Source organism: Myotis nattereri (genome assembly GCF_964212035.1).
Source record: "Myotis nattereri genome assembly, chromosome: 3".
Lineage (NCBI taxonomy): Eukaryota > Metazoa > Chordata > Mammalia > Chiroptera > Vespertilionidae > Myotis > Myotis nattereri.
The window spans coordinates 210,239,748-210,257,225 of record NC_138077.1 but is presented as its reverse complement, the minus strand read 5'-3'; the positions used below and the strand labels follow the sequence as shown (position 1 = coordinate 210,257,225).

The window sequence follows — 17,478 nt, the reverse complement described above, 5'->3', positions numbered from 1 at the left end:
TATTATTGTCTAAGTGGCCTTGTGGGGATAATTTGTTTTGCAACAATGGATAACCAATACAGGTGGGGCGGGAGATGGGAGGACAGGGCCAGGGGTATCGCATAGCAGGGTGTGGAGCTGATGGAAGACATCCCCGTGTAGCTTCTGCACATAATTCAAGTGAAACCCACTTCCCGGACACTCCCTGCCCTTCCCACCTCTGTGCTTTGAATATGCTGCTTCCTCTGCCTGCTTCTCCTCCTCTTTCTCTTTTTTCATCTGCAGTAAACTCCCTTTCAGCCTTTACGGTCCAGCTCCAATGTGCCCTCCTCTGTGAGGCCTTCCCAGACTCTCTCGGGCAGTGTTTGTTACCTTCTTTGACCCCTCTCCCCCAAATGCCCTGTTTCTCAATAGATGCCTGAGGTTGGGCTGCAATGGTGGGTTCCATCAGCTCTGTAGTTCCGAACTTGAATTTCATTAATCAACTCTGCCGTCCTCCCTGTTCACTGGCACCCGGAGGATGCGCCATGTAAGGGCGTTGAATGAATAAATGAACAGATGAGCCAGCATCAAAGGCAGCCTGGGCTAGAGGATCCATATGGAGTCTGCAGGGCCGGGAGGAGGACAGAGCTTGGCCTGGATGAATGGAAGGGGCCTGAGCTGTTTATCTGCCTGCGTCTGTGAGTTTCAAGTCTGCTCATCCTAACCCCAGCAAGGGGCTCTTCTCTCCCGCTGCCCAGAGCATCCCTGGGTCAGGGGAAGAGGTTGGTGTGTCCTCGCCACACCCCTTTTCAGAATCCTGCCCTTTTTACCCACTATTTCCTGTGCCGGACAGGCAGCCCTCCAGGGTTCCTTCCCTTTATCCAAACCTGGAGGGCAGATGGACGGCAGTCAGACAAGTCTGATTTCTAAGCAGGTTTAAAGGTCTTTTCCCGGGGACCCCGAGCTTGTCTCTCCTTTCTCTGTCCCTGAAGTGCCAGGGCAGCAATTCGGATCTTGCACGCCCTGAGCAGGGCTGCAGCCGAGTGCTTTATTGCACAGAACGGACTTGTTCTGTGGGGATTCCTTGGCCTGAAGGATAGCTTCATGTCCTGGTGTGGCATAGCGCCCCAGCGTGGCCCTGCCCTGCTCTTGTTCCTTGTCTAATGGGAAGAAGGCTGAGGGGGGCTGAGGACAGGGAGGGGTCACCTGCAGTCCTATTGCTGACCACTCCTATTTACTGAGGGCCCAGCCAGTAAGTCAGCTGTCCGAGGGCACGTGGAGAAAGCGGCAGAGCTGAGATTTGCTCCCAGGCTTATCTGACTTCAGAGGCCCTGCCCTTGACCATTGGGCCACCTGCCTCAGCCTGGCCCGGCCGTTCCATGGGTAACGCAGGCCCCCAGCTCCCGGCCCATCCGGGGGTCCTGTGGGATTTGGCAGGACTGAGTCAGTGGCTGCGGTTCCTGGGTCTCTGACACCCACAGGCTCCGCCAGCTCCCAGAGCCAATCAGAGACTCCGTGGTTCCCTGCTTGGCTGAATTCTGCTGCGCTTGGAGACAGAGGAGGGTAGTTGTCATCTCTGGTGTGGGGCTTATCTTTTGAAGCTCTGTGGGGCATGAGGAAACCTGTGAGCCAAAGGAGGCGAAAGCAAGATTAAAGAGGAAAAGGATTGGAATCTACCGGTTCCTGTGCCGGGCAGAGCCCCTCCTGCACACAGCACGCGATCTCTATTAGCAGTGCCAGGAGCCCACGCAGTCCCCGCCCCCTGCCGTGGGCTCCCCGCCGTTCCCCTTTGCCCCGAAAGTCAAGACTGCCTTGCTGTCGGGTACACAGTTGTGACCCCTGACCTTTCTCTCTGAGCAGGGCCAGAGGGAGTTTTCCCCTGTGATAGGCCGATGGCTAAGCCCTTCAGGGACACCCCGGCCCCACTCCTGTCAGTATTGTGCCCCAGGCATCTCCCAATGCAATGGGGGAGGTTATTGGTCAAGAAAGGGAAGGATTGCAATTTTCCTGGATTCCCACCCCCCCCTCCCCAGCTCCCCCCACTCCCACTCCTGTGCCCCAGTTCAGCCTGGTGAGGCTGTCAGTCCAGTGTCCCAGCTTCCCAAAGGGGTGGGCGTATGGCTAGCTACGCCATTCACTGTATATCCTAATCCTCTTGGGCGTCGGTGATTGGCCCTAGTGTGGCTGTGACTCCTTGGGTCCCTTACCAGAATGCGAGCTGCCGGAGGGCAGGGAGTTCCTCAGTTACCTGGCCAGTGGCAGTGGTTCCATTGGTTCCATAAATATTCGCTGAGAGGATGAATCTGGTGGAGTCACATGTGTGGGGACAGAGGCGCTGGTGTGAGGCTGGCCTCAGGCACCAGAAGGAGGGTTGCCACTGGCCTCTACAGCGTCTTACATGCATTAGGAATAGGTGACCCCCCTCCCCCCTCCCCCCCGCAGGTGAATTAGGAAAACACTGCCACAGACCAGGGCACAGAGTTTGGCACGCAGAGTGATGGGTATATTTCAGCTCTCTTGCAGCCCCTTAGCTGGAGCCTTTGAGCAGGGTGGCAATGGCCAACATCGGTGGCCTCCACCCTCCCTGTCACTAGGACAGACAGACCTGCTGGTGGATGAGGCCAAGAGAGAGAGACAGACAGAGCCCTGGTGACCTCATTTGATCTCTAGATCCACCCCTGGACTCCCCTGTCGTGGAGCCAGTGAAGCCCCTTATTTTGCTTAAGCCGGTTGGGTCGGGTTTCCATAGCTTGCCAGGGAAATGTCCCGCCAACGCTGCCTTTCAGTTCCTGAGGCCTGTAGGTTCCTGGACGTGGTCCCTCTGCACCCATCCCTCCCTGGGCATGAGGGCGGTCAAGCCAAGAATAACTGTGGTTTTTTAGGAATTGGTCAGGAACCCAAAGAGCTGGACCCAGTTTCTAGCTCTGGTCCCTGGTGCCGGCTGGCCTGGATTGGGATCCGAGTTCCATCACTCACCAGCGTTTGTAGCCTGGGACAGTTACTTACCCTCACTGGGCCTCCGTTTCCCCGTCGGCACAATGGGGATCAGAGCAGTATCTGCTTCGCAGGGTTGTTGGGAGAATTACATGGGTTAGATGGGTGGACCTCGTTGAGTCTACCTGGCACATGGCAAATACGTGCGGTGATGCCAGCTGGCTGTGTTATCACAAGCGTGGGCTCCTGAAGAAGCCTCCTTCGCCATCTCTAGAATGGGAGCAGGACTCCCACACTCAGAGGTTGTTATGAGGTTAAGTGGGACGGAGTGGGCCAAGCCGTGGGCACCGGGCCTCGCACACAGTAGGTGCTCAGGAAATGTAGTTGAACGTGAGTCTTGGGCGGCTTCGCTGACACCTTTGAGTTGAGCTCACCTGCCCCAGCCAAGTGGAAAGAAGCCCGCGCTTCAGCTGGAAGCCCAGCAACGAGGAACTAAATCCTCATGCATGTCATTCCTGAGTCAAAGTTCTCCTGCGAAGCTTCCCGCAGGGAGCCTCCTCATCCTAGACGGCAGCTGCTCACCTCGTGGCTCACCTGCTCACTAGCTCGTCCTCCAGGGGCCAGAGAAGGGGAGAGGGAAGGAAGGGGAAAGTCTTTGGTTGGTGGGGAGCCTGCCTGCAGGTGACCATCACTGGGTCCGGAGGCCCAGTCCGCCATATCAGCAGCCCCGCTCTCTGCCAGCCCTCCGCTGTTTCTGGAAGTCAGTGTGTCTGAGCATTTAGGGCAGCCTGGGGGGGGGGATGGGGGGGTAGGTGTGAGGGGGGGCAGGAACACCTGAGGCTGGGGCTGCAGAGCAAAGCAGAGGGAACCAGCTGGGAGGACCCCTGCCCGGGAGGAAGGGAGCAGCAGGGACCTGCGCTCTGACACCCAGAATGTTCCTCTGCGCTGCCTACACTGTCTGCTGGCCGCTGACCCCACAGCGTGAAGCAGGGCCCGTCTGCCTGGACCAGCCGTGGGACCGAAACCGGGGTCGGGGTGGTGGGGGTGGGGGTGGGGGAGGAGCAGGGCTCCTCATCCGTCAAACCGGAGCAAATAACATCTGCCAAGTTGGCCGTGAGGCACGGCGAAGACTCCACGAAGTCAAAGGTGTGCGCTCCGGCCGGAAATGAACAGCTCTCTCTGCCTTGGGAGGACCTTTGTCTTTCCCAAGAGCCCCCCCCCCCGCCCCCCAGCTTTGTGCTTCCTGGCTGGCTCACCTCCCACTTCGTTTGTTGGGGGCGGGCAGGGGGACTGAAGTTGATTCTGTATTTTAGAGATGAAGACACTGAGACGGATGGAGGGGAAGGGGACTTAGTCCAAGTCAAGCCCAAGAGAGGACACATCCCCAGAGCTCCCGTCTGCCACCAGAGGGCGCTCCCCAGGATGAGGCGGTCCAAGCCCTGCCACTTTCTGCCGTGAGATCTTAGGTAAGTCTGGGCCTCAATTTTCTTATCTGCAAAATGGGAGGGTGATGATTATCAATCCTTAATAAACTACACGGCACATAAATGTTCAAAATGCTAGCTAATACATAGTCTTAACTCTCTCTCTGGGAGGTACTGTTCTACGTGCTGGTATTATTGCTATTATTCTTGTTAGCAAACAAAGGACTCATATATTATTGATTTTTTTTTTACAGAAAGGAAGGGAGAGGGATAGAAAGTTAGAAACATCGGTGAAAGAGAAACATCGATCAGCTGCCTCCTATACACTCCCTACTGGGGTTGTGCCCACAACCAAGGTACATGCCCTTGACCGGAATTGAACCTGGGACCCTTCAGTCCGCAGGTTGATGCTCTATCCACTGAGCAACACCAGTTAGGGCAGGACTCCCTTCTTATTTTCTCATTTCTGGTGAGAGCTAGACTTTAAAGCTCCCCCTGTCTGCTCTGCTGCTACCTCGGTTTCCAGAAAGCCGTTTTCCTGAGCCCCCGTGGCTAACAAGATTGCCCAGACGACCAGGTTTGCAGCCTCTAGGCTTGGAGGTTCCCAAGAAAGGAGAGAGCAAGTGATGAAAACCCGACTTAAATGGCTTAAGCAAAATAAGGGGCTTCATTGTCTCCGTGACAGGGGAGTCCAGGGATGGATCTAGTGTCAAATGTCACCAGGGCTCTGTCTGTCTCTCTCTCAGCCTCATTCACCAGCAGTTCTGTCTGTCCTCGTGACAGCGAGGGTGGGGGCTCCCTATGTTGGCAGTTCCAGCCGCTCGAAGGCTCCAGCTAAGGGGCTGTGTGGGAGCTGAAATATTTCCAACGCTCTGTGTGTCCAGCTCTGCGCCCTGGGACATGGCAGTGTTGGCCTGGAGCGCCCAGGGCTGGTGGGCTGGTGGGGGCTCAGTGGGTGACATAAGCACCGAGTCCTTGCTGTGTGCCGGGAGCTTCGCCTGCTCTGTCTCATTTAAGCCGCACACCTGCCAGGTAGGTGTTATCATCCCATTAAGTTGGTAAAGACGTGGAGGCTCAGAGAGGTTAAGTCATAGAAATACGATCCCTCAGGTGAGCTGATTCCAAAGGCCCTGCCCTGACTCCGAGCCCGGAGGCCACGGAGGCCACGGAGGGAGTGTCCGCCCCAAGCAGGGAGTGTCCGCCCCAAGCCACTTGCCCAGGGAGGGTCTTCACCTGGACCTCATTTCATCTGCTGGGTCCTGGCCTCCCCTCCTCCAGCCCACCTATCCCAGAGCCCCCCAAACCCCCCTGCAGCCTCACCGTATACCACTTCCCCTGCTCCCACTTATGTCTTGGCAGCGGCTTCCAGTTTCTTGAGCATGTCCACGGGTTCTCACCATCAAAGGGTGGACATCATCTGGTCCCTGAAGCCACCCCATCTTCCCTGGGACCCCTGACTGCCCGCCACAGGCGCCAGGCCAAGCCTGAGCCGAGCCTCAGGGCCTGTCTGCCACCAGAGGGCGCTCCCGGGGCGGCCTTTCTGGCTGCTGAGGGGTGGGGCCCCGGGAAAGGACCAGCCCTGGGGATGCTTTGCCAAGGGGCTTCTGGAGACAGGGGTGTCCTGACAGGATGACCCCACCTGGAGCCCAGGAGGCCCTGGACTGTGAGGCCCTGGGCACCTTTGTTATTAAAGCCCAGGTCCTGGGAGGTGCTCATGGATGGAGGAGGGGCCCCAGCATCCAGGACTGTGGGCTCAGGTTCCGCCTTCCCTCCCCGTCCACACTGCGGCTCAGGACAACTCCAAGTCAAAGTCAGAGCAGCCCAGCAGCTGGTTTCCTATTCCTCGCTCACTGATTCACTGACTCATTCATTCAACAAATATTACTTGAGCACTTGGCTAAGCCTTGAGACACCACGGTGACCCAGACAGCCCCTGCTGTAACAGAGCATTTAGTCTTTTGGGGGACAGGGATTAATTGTAATGTTGTGTGCTAACTTCTACAACAGGTGTGAGCATAGGAGACTCCAGGTGCAAAATGGATGTACAGAACCTTTACCTGCAGGACAGAAAGTCTTCTCAGGGAGAGATGACAGCTGAGCTGAGACCTGAAAGATCTGAGGTATTAGCTAGGCAAAGTGTGCCAAGCACAGGGATCCATTTGTACAAATGCCCAGAAGCAAGAGAGCATTCACTCATTCAGACATTCATTCATTAATTTATTGTTCACGCATCCATTCATTCAACAAACGCTTTTCCAGCACCTACTATGTGCCAGGCACCATTCTAGGCGCTGGCGTTGGCTACAGCAGTGAACCAGGCCAATAGTGTCCCTACCTCAAGGCTCTTACATGCTAGTGGGACAGGGCCATTCCGGTCATTCAAAGAAATTGTAGGGTGGAAGGAGACATGTGGAAGGGACAGTGGCCTCTCCTCTGCTCAGAGTACTTGGGCCCCATTCTCCACCTTCTCCTGCCAAGCCTGGCAACAAGCCGCCAAGCCTTCCTGCACCGATCAGCTGTGGGGAGGTCACCAGTCCATGGTGGGAGCCTCTGCCAATGTATTAATAGCTCGGCCGAAGGCCTGAGGAGCAGTTGTGCTAATTACAATGATAAATGGACTTAATTTACTTAGTAAGAGTAATGTGCTGTCATTCTGTTGTCAGAACCCAGCCCAAGTGTCCACTCACTCCCTTCTCCCCCTACAGGTGCCCACCCAGGTTCTGGCAGCCTTCCCCCTGGTGGCCCAGCATCCCTTGAGCCCAGGCACCTTCCTGGCCATCACCACGCCTGCTTGGGGCCTGTCTGCTGCCCCCTGGGTGCTGAGGGGAGGAACAGTCTTATCCACCCCACGTAGAGAGCTGAGGCTGGTCCCCCACCAACTAAACATTTAAAAGGAATGCTCACTTCAGCAGGAGAGGTACATTCTGGGCGGGAGAAATTCAGCCAGTTGGGGAGGTGGCCCTCCCATCCCCCCAAGTCACCTCTGCACAGGGCAGGGAGAGCCCCCCGATCTCTAGTTGTCCCCACCCCATCTCCCTCTGTCTCATCCCCATGCAGCCCTCACCCTGGCCGACATTGTTTTACCTGGTTCCCTGCTTCTTGACCATCTCTCTGCTCTGGAGCATGAGCATCTGTGATGACAGGGACATTGTCAGGTGCTCCGTGTGTCAAATCCCCAAATGCACACGAGAGCCTCGCTCCCGCACCCCGTGCGCCTCAGTCCTTGCAACAGGATGACTGGGGCTTCTCCAAATCTGTGTGTCTCCCTGCTCCACTCGCCTCCCAGGTGGTGGCTGTGGGTGACAGGTAGCCCGGTGTCTTCATTCTGTCACCTGAGACATGCAAGCTCATGCAGCACAGAGGTGGAACAGAGGTCAAGCATGAACCCAGGGTCTGTGGGAGCAGGACGTCCAGCCCAGAGCGGCCTGCCCACGCGCAGCCAGAGAAGCCCAGGTCTCCATTTCTAGTGGGGGCTCAAGCCTCACCCGGACCCTCCTTTGACTGCTGCCATTGTTCTGGTGACCCCAGGGAGGGGCTAAACTTTCCTTATGATTGACAGTCTCCTGCTGTCTAACCTGACTCCCTCCGGTTGCAGCCAATACTGCTCGCCATCAGTGTAGTTGGTGGGGGACTGGCTTCCACCTTCCAGGCCAAGCCTGAGACCCCTGGGACCGCCAGGCACTGTGACCGCCTTGCTGCCCGAGCCTGGCCTCCCCTTGGATCACAGGAACAATCTAGTCCCTCCCCTCCCGGCTCCCAGGGTAGCTGAGACAAGCTTGCTCAGTGAATGGTCACGGTTGGTCGGGGGAGAATAGGGTGGTGTTTGTTTTGTTTGTTCATTGCCACGCTTGCCCGAGTAGGCAGCTGACTGGCAGCCCGCCCAAGGGAGCCCTTCTCTCCCCCAGGCCGAGCATGGCTGAGGCCAGGAGGAGAGCAGGGGTTTCTGGGATAGGGCTCTGTCTCCATTCATTCTCCCTGCGGGGGATAAGAGACATCACCTGTCAACCTTCAGCCCGATTGGAACAGGACAAAGGCAGCAGGGCAGCAGGAGGGACGGCAGCCAGACTCGAAGGAAGGAGAGTCCGAAGCACCGCGATGTCACCCAGCGGGACAGCCCGGCCTGGCCGCTAGCTGTCACATCTTGCTTGGCCTCGGTTTCTCCATCTGAATGAGCTGGAAGCGAAGGCCTGTTCTGGTTCTGGGATTCGACATCTATGATTCCTGCCCCAGGACACGGCCAGGAATGGAGCAGGGTGGGCCCCTGGCCCCTCGTGGGATGCCCAGCGTTTGCCGGAAGTGCTGGCACCAGGCTGGCCCCTAATGGCCGGCTTCCTGCAGATATGAGAACTGCCGGGCCCCAGCGGGCAAGAGGCCAGATTGATAATCGACTCCCACAGCGGGGGAGCTGGCCCGGCCTCATCGGTATGCAGTGGCCGTGCCGAGTGCTTAAGAAAAACTTATTAATTTCCCCTCCACAAAGACTGGGAGTTCGACAGTAATCATAGTATCAAGTCATAATAAAAAAAATCTCTCCGTGGAAAAAGTGGTTGGGGCTCTGGAGAGTTCAACAGGAAAAGATTGTATTAAGATAAAGGAGATTATAGCCGAGCGGACGTGAAAGGTTGTCATTGTCTGGGAAATCACATCGGGGAGGCCGGGGGACTGCTGTATCCTAGCAAGGGAGTGAGGTCCCGTTCCTGACCTGGCGACACCCTGGCCAGCCCGCCTCTCGCCCGCCTCCCTCCGGCCTCCCGCCTGCCCGCCAAGGCTCCGGAATCGGATGTCTGTTTGATCCTAATGGTCTGAGGACCCGCATTAGGGGTAGAGGGTGGGACAGTCTATAGCAGTGGTTCTCAACCTTGGCTGCACATTAGAACCACCTGGGAATCTTTTTAAAATCCTTATTTCTGGGCTTCATCCTCCGGAAATTCTGTTTCTTTGTTATGGGGAGGGGCCACAACATTAATAACAAAGGAACAGAATTTCCGGAGGATGAGGCCCAGAAATCAGGATTTTAAAAAGATTCCCAGGTGGTTCTAATGTGCAGCCAAGGTTGAGAACCACTGGTCTATAGATTCTGGAAGACAGAAATCTCTGTCCCAGGCACTCTGGCAGGCCCCTGATGTGGGGACTTTGGAACATTTGCCCAGCAGTGGAGGGGCCTGGGGGGTAGTCCTGGTGGGAAGTCCCAGAGAATCCCAGTGAGGAGGAAGCAGGATGAGGCCACGCAGGCTCAGATGCTGGGTGGCCATTGCCCGCCTTGGGGCTGTCACCAAGTGGTGGTTGGCTGGGTGGGGTGCAGGGCAGAGCTGGTGTGGGGTCCCTTCCCTTTGCCATCTGCACTTGGGCCAAATGAGAGGTTGCACAGACTCTAAAGTTGTAGTTGGAGCTAAACGTTACACTGGACTCAGGACAAGACCTTTCCAGGTTTAATGGTTGGGAGGCTGCCTGGAAGAGTGGTGCAATGATGGGTCTCCCCTGTCATTATCGAGGGGCCCATACAATGTGGAGCTTAAGAGGGCAGACTCCTTGGTTTTGAGTCCTGGCTCTGCTATGTATTAGCTGTTTGTCCTTGGATAAGTTACTTAACCTCTCTGTGCACCAACTTTCTTATCTATAGAACGGTGATCATAGTATCTACCTAATAGCATTGTGATGAGGATTAGATGATTATCTATATATATACAAGCCAAGCGACCGGAACAACTGGCACGACCAGTTGCTTTGATGCACACTGTGGCCCGATTGGCCCCCCACCCTGATCAGGGGTGGGGGCCGGCGGCCAACCTCCTACATCCCCTCCCCCTGACCAGCCCAGCCCCAATCGGCCCCAATGGGGGCATGCTGGCCAGACCCCACCTGTGCACAAATTCGTGTACTGGCCTCTAGTTGTACATGAAGAGCTATAAATACAGATCTGCTCTGACCTCCTAACTGTCCTTGCCGAAGGTCACACAGCCGATAGGTGGCAAAGCCACACCACCTCCCGCCCATCACCTTGGTTCCTCAAGCAGAATGGTGGCCAAGGGCTTGGGCTTTAGAGCCCAGAATGCCCAGGGCTTCAGCTTAAGTAAGTGACTTGACGTCTCACTCCCAGCTCCCTCTCCCGTAAGATGAGAAGTCACTGGCCCTGGGGAAGCTCTGATACTGTGAGAAACTAACTCAGAACGGGGTGCCAAGGCGGGCAGCCTCCCCTGCCATCTCTGCCTGTGGACGGCAAGCCCAGCAGGGCGGGGCTCCTCCCCTGGCCCTCCAGGTGGCACCTGGCTCTCTGTGGCTGTGAGCCTTGGCACTGGGGGCTGTTCTGGTGTGGCCCTGGGTGTTCGAGGCTGAGCAGAGAAGGCCAGGCGCGCTCAGTGGAATAGGGTTGTGGGGAGATTAATGTGAGGCTGGGTGAAGTAGCTCAGGCAAGTCATTTTCCCAGTTAATATGCGCATTTGAGGAATGATTGGAGAGTGTGAAAACGTTTAAAAGGAATGCTAATTTCAGCGGGAGAGATAAATTCTGGGAAAGAGAAATTACAGAGGAGGACGAAGCCAGGGTGGGGGTGGGATGGAGGGGCCAGGCAGCTCTGCTCAGAAGGCAGCCCCATGGGGAGGTTCTCTGGGACCCTTTGTCGGGGTCTTTGTCTGCATTATTGAGAGTAGGGCGTGGGGGAGGATGCAGCTCAGAGTGGCAAAGTTAGGGTGAGAGCTGGGAAGGCTCCATGGAGGAGGCATTGCTTGAACTGAGCCTTGAGAGATGGGCGAGGAGGAGGGAGTGGGACCTTATGGACATTGGACTTTTCACCCGGGAGATCCAGGTGGGGTGGGGCGGCCCACACAGGAGGTGAGACTCAAGCTTCCTCAGGCCTCTGTGCAGGAGGAGGCCTAGGAGAGGAGCCTCCGGATGGGAAGGGTGGGTTCTCTGCTCCCACCTGCTGCCATGTCACACACACACCCGCAGCCTTGATAGTGGGACTGGAGGCCCACTTGATATTCACCCCTCCCCACAGTCCTGCCCTCCTCACAGCGCTGGCCGTTCCTTCTACAATCTCATTTGCACCACTAGAGAGTGTGTCACCCAGAATCTTCCAGGCACCCTGAGCTCCAAGACCCCAGCCCATCCCACACTTGTCCAGCTGAAAAGTGGGGGGAACCCATCCCCCAGCTTGCCTGTTCCTCCAGCTCCACCAGAGACCTGAGCGCCAGGAGGTGGTGCCCGCGAAGCCAGCTGGGATGAAGGGCCTTCCCAAGTGCCCGGGGCGGTTATTAATAACGTCTCCAGACTCCGAAGGCCTCTTTAATCCTCTGCTTCAACCACTCTGGAACCTGTAGCACTTGCCCCTTAGCCTGTGGTTATTCCACTCCCTTAATGGCCGTTTGCGGAGGGACCTTATGAAAGCTTTCCCAGCCCGAGTAAATCATGTCCCCTGGCCGTGCTGGCCTGCAGTTTTATTACCTTCTTACGAGAAGTCAGAGGGACAGAGGGAGGCCCGTGTTTCCTCTGTCCTGCCCAGTCCTAGCAGGCCCTTACCTGGGGGTGTCCTCATGGAGGACATTCCTGAGGTCAAGAATGGTTGGGGTGTCCCCGCCCCATGCTCCTCCCTCCCGCCTTCTCATCCAATGCTTCTGGGAGGGTGCGGGGACTTTCCCGCCACCCGGAAGGTCAAGGGCCCTGCCTTCTTGCGACTATCCCAGGAAGCCTCTCAGAGGGGTTTCCGGCCCTGGGTGACCAGGGGCGGCAGAGGTTTTGTAAATTCCACCTGCAGCCTAGGAAGATGACTCCCACAGGGGGCAGCTGTGTGAGGGACCCCGCGAGTGGGACATCGGAGGAAGGGCCTGGGCGTCCTACTCACGAACGCCAGACCCAGAGTCAGGGCTTGGTCTGTTCCCAAGGCCCCATAAGAGGTTCCAGGCCTGACCTCTGACCTGTGCCGGGGGCAAAAGCAGGCTTCCCCTTTGGCCAGCTCTGGGCTTGGAGTTGAGGGCCAGTCCTGACGCCCTCACCCTTTCCCCCTGGGTCCCTCCCAATAGTGGCTCTCGGGCACTGGCACTTACCACTGCCAGGCTCTGCACTGAGGGCTTTCCATGTGTGATCTTTCATCCTCACAACCACCTCCTCCTAATTAGTACCTTCCTTCCATCGCACCCCCATCCCCACTTCCTGGCACTGATCACAGCCATGGCACTAATTGTTCACTCGTTGCCTATCTTCTCTCTGAGACTGTAAATCCCTCTTGTCGCTGCAGCATCCCCAGCATCCACTCTAAGGCCTGGCACATAGTAGGGGCTCACTACCTATTTGTTGAATCAATGAAGGACTTAGTTGAGGCTCAGAGAGGTAAGTCATTTTCTCAGGGTCACACAGCTTGTATCTGGTGGAGCTGAATTCACACCCAGGCGGATGGCCTCATCTGAGCTCCTCCCTGCTCTTTCCTGCTCCCTTGTGCTGCTGGGAGGAGCTCGAGTCCCAGGCCCAGCACAGAAGCCAAGAATATCCCCAACCCTGGGGCCTTCACACTCCCTTCTGCAGAATGGGTGGAACGCCTCAGTGGTGCTGGGAGCAGGGTCAGATTCGCCCCTGAGCTGGGGCCTGGCCGCCAGGCACCCTCTCTGGTCCGAGGTCTCTCTCCTTGCCCCCAGGGAAGATGTGGCTTCGTGACCCAGCTGGGAGTGAGAGCCAGCCTCGAGCTGGGGCGGCAGAGAGACAGAGGAAGACCCGGCCCTCAGGTGGGTGGCTATGGAAACAGGCCGCGTGCCTCCTTCCTGCTGGAGGAAGCAGGGGAGGCCAAGTACACCTGCCAGTGCGTCAGCGGGGCCTGGAATATATCCTGAACTGACGACTCCCCCAACCGTGCACGCACTGTCCCATCACCCCCCGCCCAATCAACCCGAGCTGCTCCCGCCTCTCCATGGACCCTGCCCGCTACTCTCCACCCAGCAGCCAGGGTGATTCTAAAAGAACAACCTGCTTAGAACTTCCAACGGCTTCGATTCCACCTACAAAAAACTCCCACGTGCTCTCGGAGTCCCACACCTCCTTCCTTCTCCAACTTCTCACCCTGTGCGCCCTCGTCCCTCTGCCCGCCACACTGGCACTCGCTGCCTTTGTACTGCCAGGGCTCAGGGCTCCACCCCCTCCTCCACACCTTTGCCCCTGCCCCTCTCTGCCTGGCACACCCTCTCTTTGGCTCCAGGCAGCTGCTTCTCATCATTCAGGTCTCAGCACAAGGCCAGCTCCTGGGAGAGCCCTCCTGACCCCTGTGACAGCGGCCCCAGGCTCCTCCATCTGCCTCTTCCTGTTTCATGACCACGTAGCACTTAACACATTGTATGCGGGAGACATATTTATACGTTTACGTTGACTGGTAGTAGAGCGGCGTGGGACACGTATTAATACGTTTTTTTATAGACTAGCGGTAGAATGTGGGTAACGTATAAATATGTAAACTAAAGTTATCGTAATTTTACTGAACGTTGCCATTTGCGCAAAAAATTAGCAAAAATGGCCCGCGCCCCCTGTTAGCGCGCGGTAAAAACTACCCGCAAACAATGTTAACATTGCGAGTCTGCCATCTAAGGTGACCTCGTTGATTTGTAGCTGCTTCATTTCAGGCGGCCCCCCGCCCCCCCCCCCCCAATGTCAGCTCCCTGAGGGTGGGGACCTTGTCTGCTCACTGCTCTCACCCTGGGGCCTAGACCCGTGAGTGCCTCCTAGTAGGTGCTCAATAAGTGTTTGTTGAATGAATAAGTGAACCTTTTGCCTGGGAGGGAGGCTCCCCTGGGGCACCCCTGCTGGGTACTCAGCCCTCCCCTTCCCTAAGGCTGTGATACACCAATATGGGAGGTGGGGGTGGGGAGGGAAGTGGGGGTGGGCCTGAGCTGGGCCCCAGCGAGAGAGATGGATGCACCTGCCGTGGGCGGCTGCCCCGGAGGCAGCTCCCTATCCATTATGGCCCCAGCACATGCCAGGAGGTGGTGGGAGGGAGGCGGCTGCCAGGGAGATCGAATCGTCCCTCCCCACAAAGCTGAGCCAGACACGAATGGGGCAATGGCACCGTATTTTCTAGAAGATAGGAACGTCACTTTTTATTAGAGCTGCTTGTAAGTGGGTCTGTGGCTGATCCTGGCCCTCCTCGTGGACGGCTCTCCACGGAGCGTTCTGCTCCAGCTGGGGGGACCCCACATGCCAGGGAGAGGCAGAGGGATGCCTGCTACCCAGCTCTGGCCTTGTCTGGCCCGGCTGCCACAGAGGCCACCGCTGAGGGGGGACAGTGGGGCCCGGGGACTGGGGAGAGTGGACTTGGCCCGGACTCCTCTTGATTCCTGTCCCTGGGGGTGGGACTTGAGGGATAGAAATGAAGCTGAGGCTGTGAGGGAGGAGGAAAGGGAGAGACAGGGAGAGTGCTGGCTGCTGGTGGCCCTCGGGGTGGGGCAGGAAGGCCTGATTCAGACCCTGCCAGCACCTGGCTGAGCCCAGCCCTGGGGTGGGCAGCAGGGAGGGGTGGGGTTCGAGAAGCGGCAGAGCTGCTGACAGAAGCAAAGTTGAGCGGTTGTCTCTCCTGACAAGAAAAGAACCCCTGTCACTGTTATTTTTAGGGGAAACATAGCACGCTGTCACTTCCTGCGACATCTTTTGTCCCCAGCAGATAGGCGCTCTCAGTAGCTGCCAGGTGGGGAGGGGGTGCTGCAGACAGCTCCACTCCGACCATACCCGGGGCCCTGCCCCTGCCACCCAGGCAGGCCCCCCAAAGCCATGACCTCCCTCCCTCGGCGCAGCCTGGAGTTGGCAGGAGACCCGGGGGCCTGCTCATGCGGTCCTGCGCTCAGAGAGAACGCCGTTCCAGGTTCCGCACTAGGCCACGCTGCCTGGGCTGTCGGGCCGGCGGTCGGGGGCAGCGTGTGCTGTGCCAGAGAAACAGCACGCTGGTTGCACTCGCTCCTGACAGGGCACCTGAGACCCGGCATGTACCTGTGCAATACCTCCGCCCTCAGCTCCTTCTGCACCTCCTCCACGCCGCCTCCCTCTGCCGGGTGGGGGTGTATGTATCTGGGGGTGTCCTTGCGTGGCCCTAAGCATCATTTTAGCTCTAGGTCCCTCCCATCAGTTATTTCTTCTCGGAGCCTCTGCACTCACTCCCATGCCCGCCCCCCTCCCCACCGTGGGCTAATCCTCGTGACCTCACACAGTTGGAGCTGCCATTATCCCGTGTCAGCCCAGCAAGTGGAAGTTCAGAGATGCCCAGCCACTTGCCTAAGGTCACAGAGCTAAACCCTGGGAGAGCTGGGATTGGGATGGAGGTCTGGGTGGCTCTTGCCTGGGTCCCTGGGGCTCAAGCTGCCCCTTATCTGATTGGGGGGCCTGTGTGAGCATTTCTAGGTGGCAGAGCCTGGGTACGAGGTGCAGGTAGAGAAGCTGGGTCGAGAACAGTCTGTGGGGTTAGATGCTGTGAGCTCCCCTTGTGACCTGCTGAAGGCCCCACCTCCTAATTCCATCACACGGGAATAGGTTCAACATATGACGAGGGGAGGGGGCAGCCAGTCTATAGCTCAGTGTACATACAGTGTATTAGTCGTGCCTACACAGTGCATCTACACTGTACACAGTGTATATGTGGTGCATAAGAGTATATGATTAGTTATGCGTAGGGCTCCATGGTGAGGCTCCCCTTGCCTGGTTTCCAGGGGCAGGCGCTGCCATCTCCACACTGGCCCCTAGGGGGCGCACCACCCTCCCTGTCAGAACCGTCAGGGGGGCAGCCACCCACCCACCAGACCCCCTGGAAACAGATGGAAACTTTGCTTTCCATTTAGACTAATTTGTTACTGAAACAATTTAAATCAGCTTCAAAGTATAAATGAGAAGGGATCGCTCCCCTGGTCTCATAAATCAAGGGCATGGAAGCCAAGTGGGAAACAAAGAGATCACCTGGAGCAGATGGGCTTGCAGCTCAGCTCTGAGCTCCTGGCTCCTGCCCGGGATGGGGTGAGGGGCAGGGGGCGGTGGGAGGGGAGGGTGGGGGGAGAGGCGGTGTGTCCACGGTGCTGGAGGGGGTAGGATTTAAGTCTGGGGCCCTTGTCCTTTGCCCTGGGGATAGTAGACATGCCTTCCCACCGTGGGTTCCGGTGCACTGGCGTGGGGGACATCTCTGTGGTCCGATGGGGTGAAGTTGGAGGAGGGAGTTTCTGGACCCAGCGGAGAAGATGTGAATTTGGGAGTCTGGATGCCAGGCTGTCTGAGGCTGCTCAGTGCATATCTGTTGTGCTGTGTCCTGCGTGTGCATGTGTGCATGTGTGCATGTGTGTGCAAGCCTGGAATATCAAATCCACTCCGGATAAAAGGGAGCTGCCGGCTGCCTGTTCTGCTGCCCCTACCTAGGGGTACTGCCTCACCTTTGTGCCTAGCTGCCCAGCTAACAGATGTGGGGGCTCCCCTCCCCACAGCAACTCCTGGCCTGGAGACCCTCCCCTCCCACCTGGACCCACTGCCCAGGGCTGGGTCAGGGGCACCTGTGACTAGTGGACTTTAGAGATTGAGGGACCAAGGACAGTGTGAGGGTGAGGCCCAGGGGCCACACCAGGAGGGAGGCAAGTAGGGAGAGACACCATGAAGGGGCAGAGAGTGACGGGGGCAGCTAGACAGACGGGAGAGAGGCAGGGAGGCTGACCCAGAGCGGCTCCCAGGGAGTAAGAACACCCGAGAGGAAGGAAGAGACCACAGAACATCAAGCAGGAAAATCTAAGGCAGGGAGGCCGGGTGCAAATGGGAGTGGGCAGGCGTGAAGCTGCAGGGACGGACACATAAACCAGGGCGAGAGACAGCGGGAGGATGGAGCGCTCCCCGCCTGGGGTGGGTGGGGCAGGACCCTGAGGTCCCTGCCAGGGCTCTGACACGTGGGGAGATGTGCGAGTCTGTGACTTCCAGCCGGTCTGCAGAAAAGCAGCCCCCCCCCTAAAAGTCTCTCGCCGTCAGTCATTTTTATTTTGCTTTTGTCTTCAGGATAAAGGGAATCAGAAACTCCCGAGGTGGCTGTCTACCAGCTGACTTACCCACTCACTCCCGCCCTCTTTCTTCACTCTGCTGTGTCTCTGTCCCCCAGCCACTGGGCCTGGCCCGGGGCGGTGGCCTCTCTGACCGCCTGCTGGGGTTTCCATCCTGATCTGTGTCCCATCACCTG

General features: G+C 57.5%; 1 protein-coding gene across 1 annotated transcript in view; it reads left to right on the top strand.

Moving 5' to 3' along the window:
• Nucleotides 1-17,478, top strand: part of UBIAD1 (UbiA prenyltransferase domain containing 1) — a 54,684-nt gene that overhangs the window by 27,777 nt on the left and 9,429 nt on the right. Inside the window, exon 2 of the transcript XR_013995823.1 lies at nt 4,209-4,361. The gene's annotated coding sequence lies outside the window, so the exon portion shown is untranslated. The remainder of the gene's footprint in view (nt 1-4,208; nt 4,362-17,478) is intronic.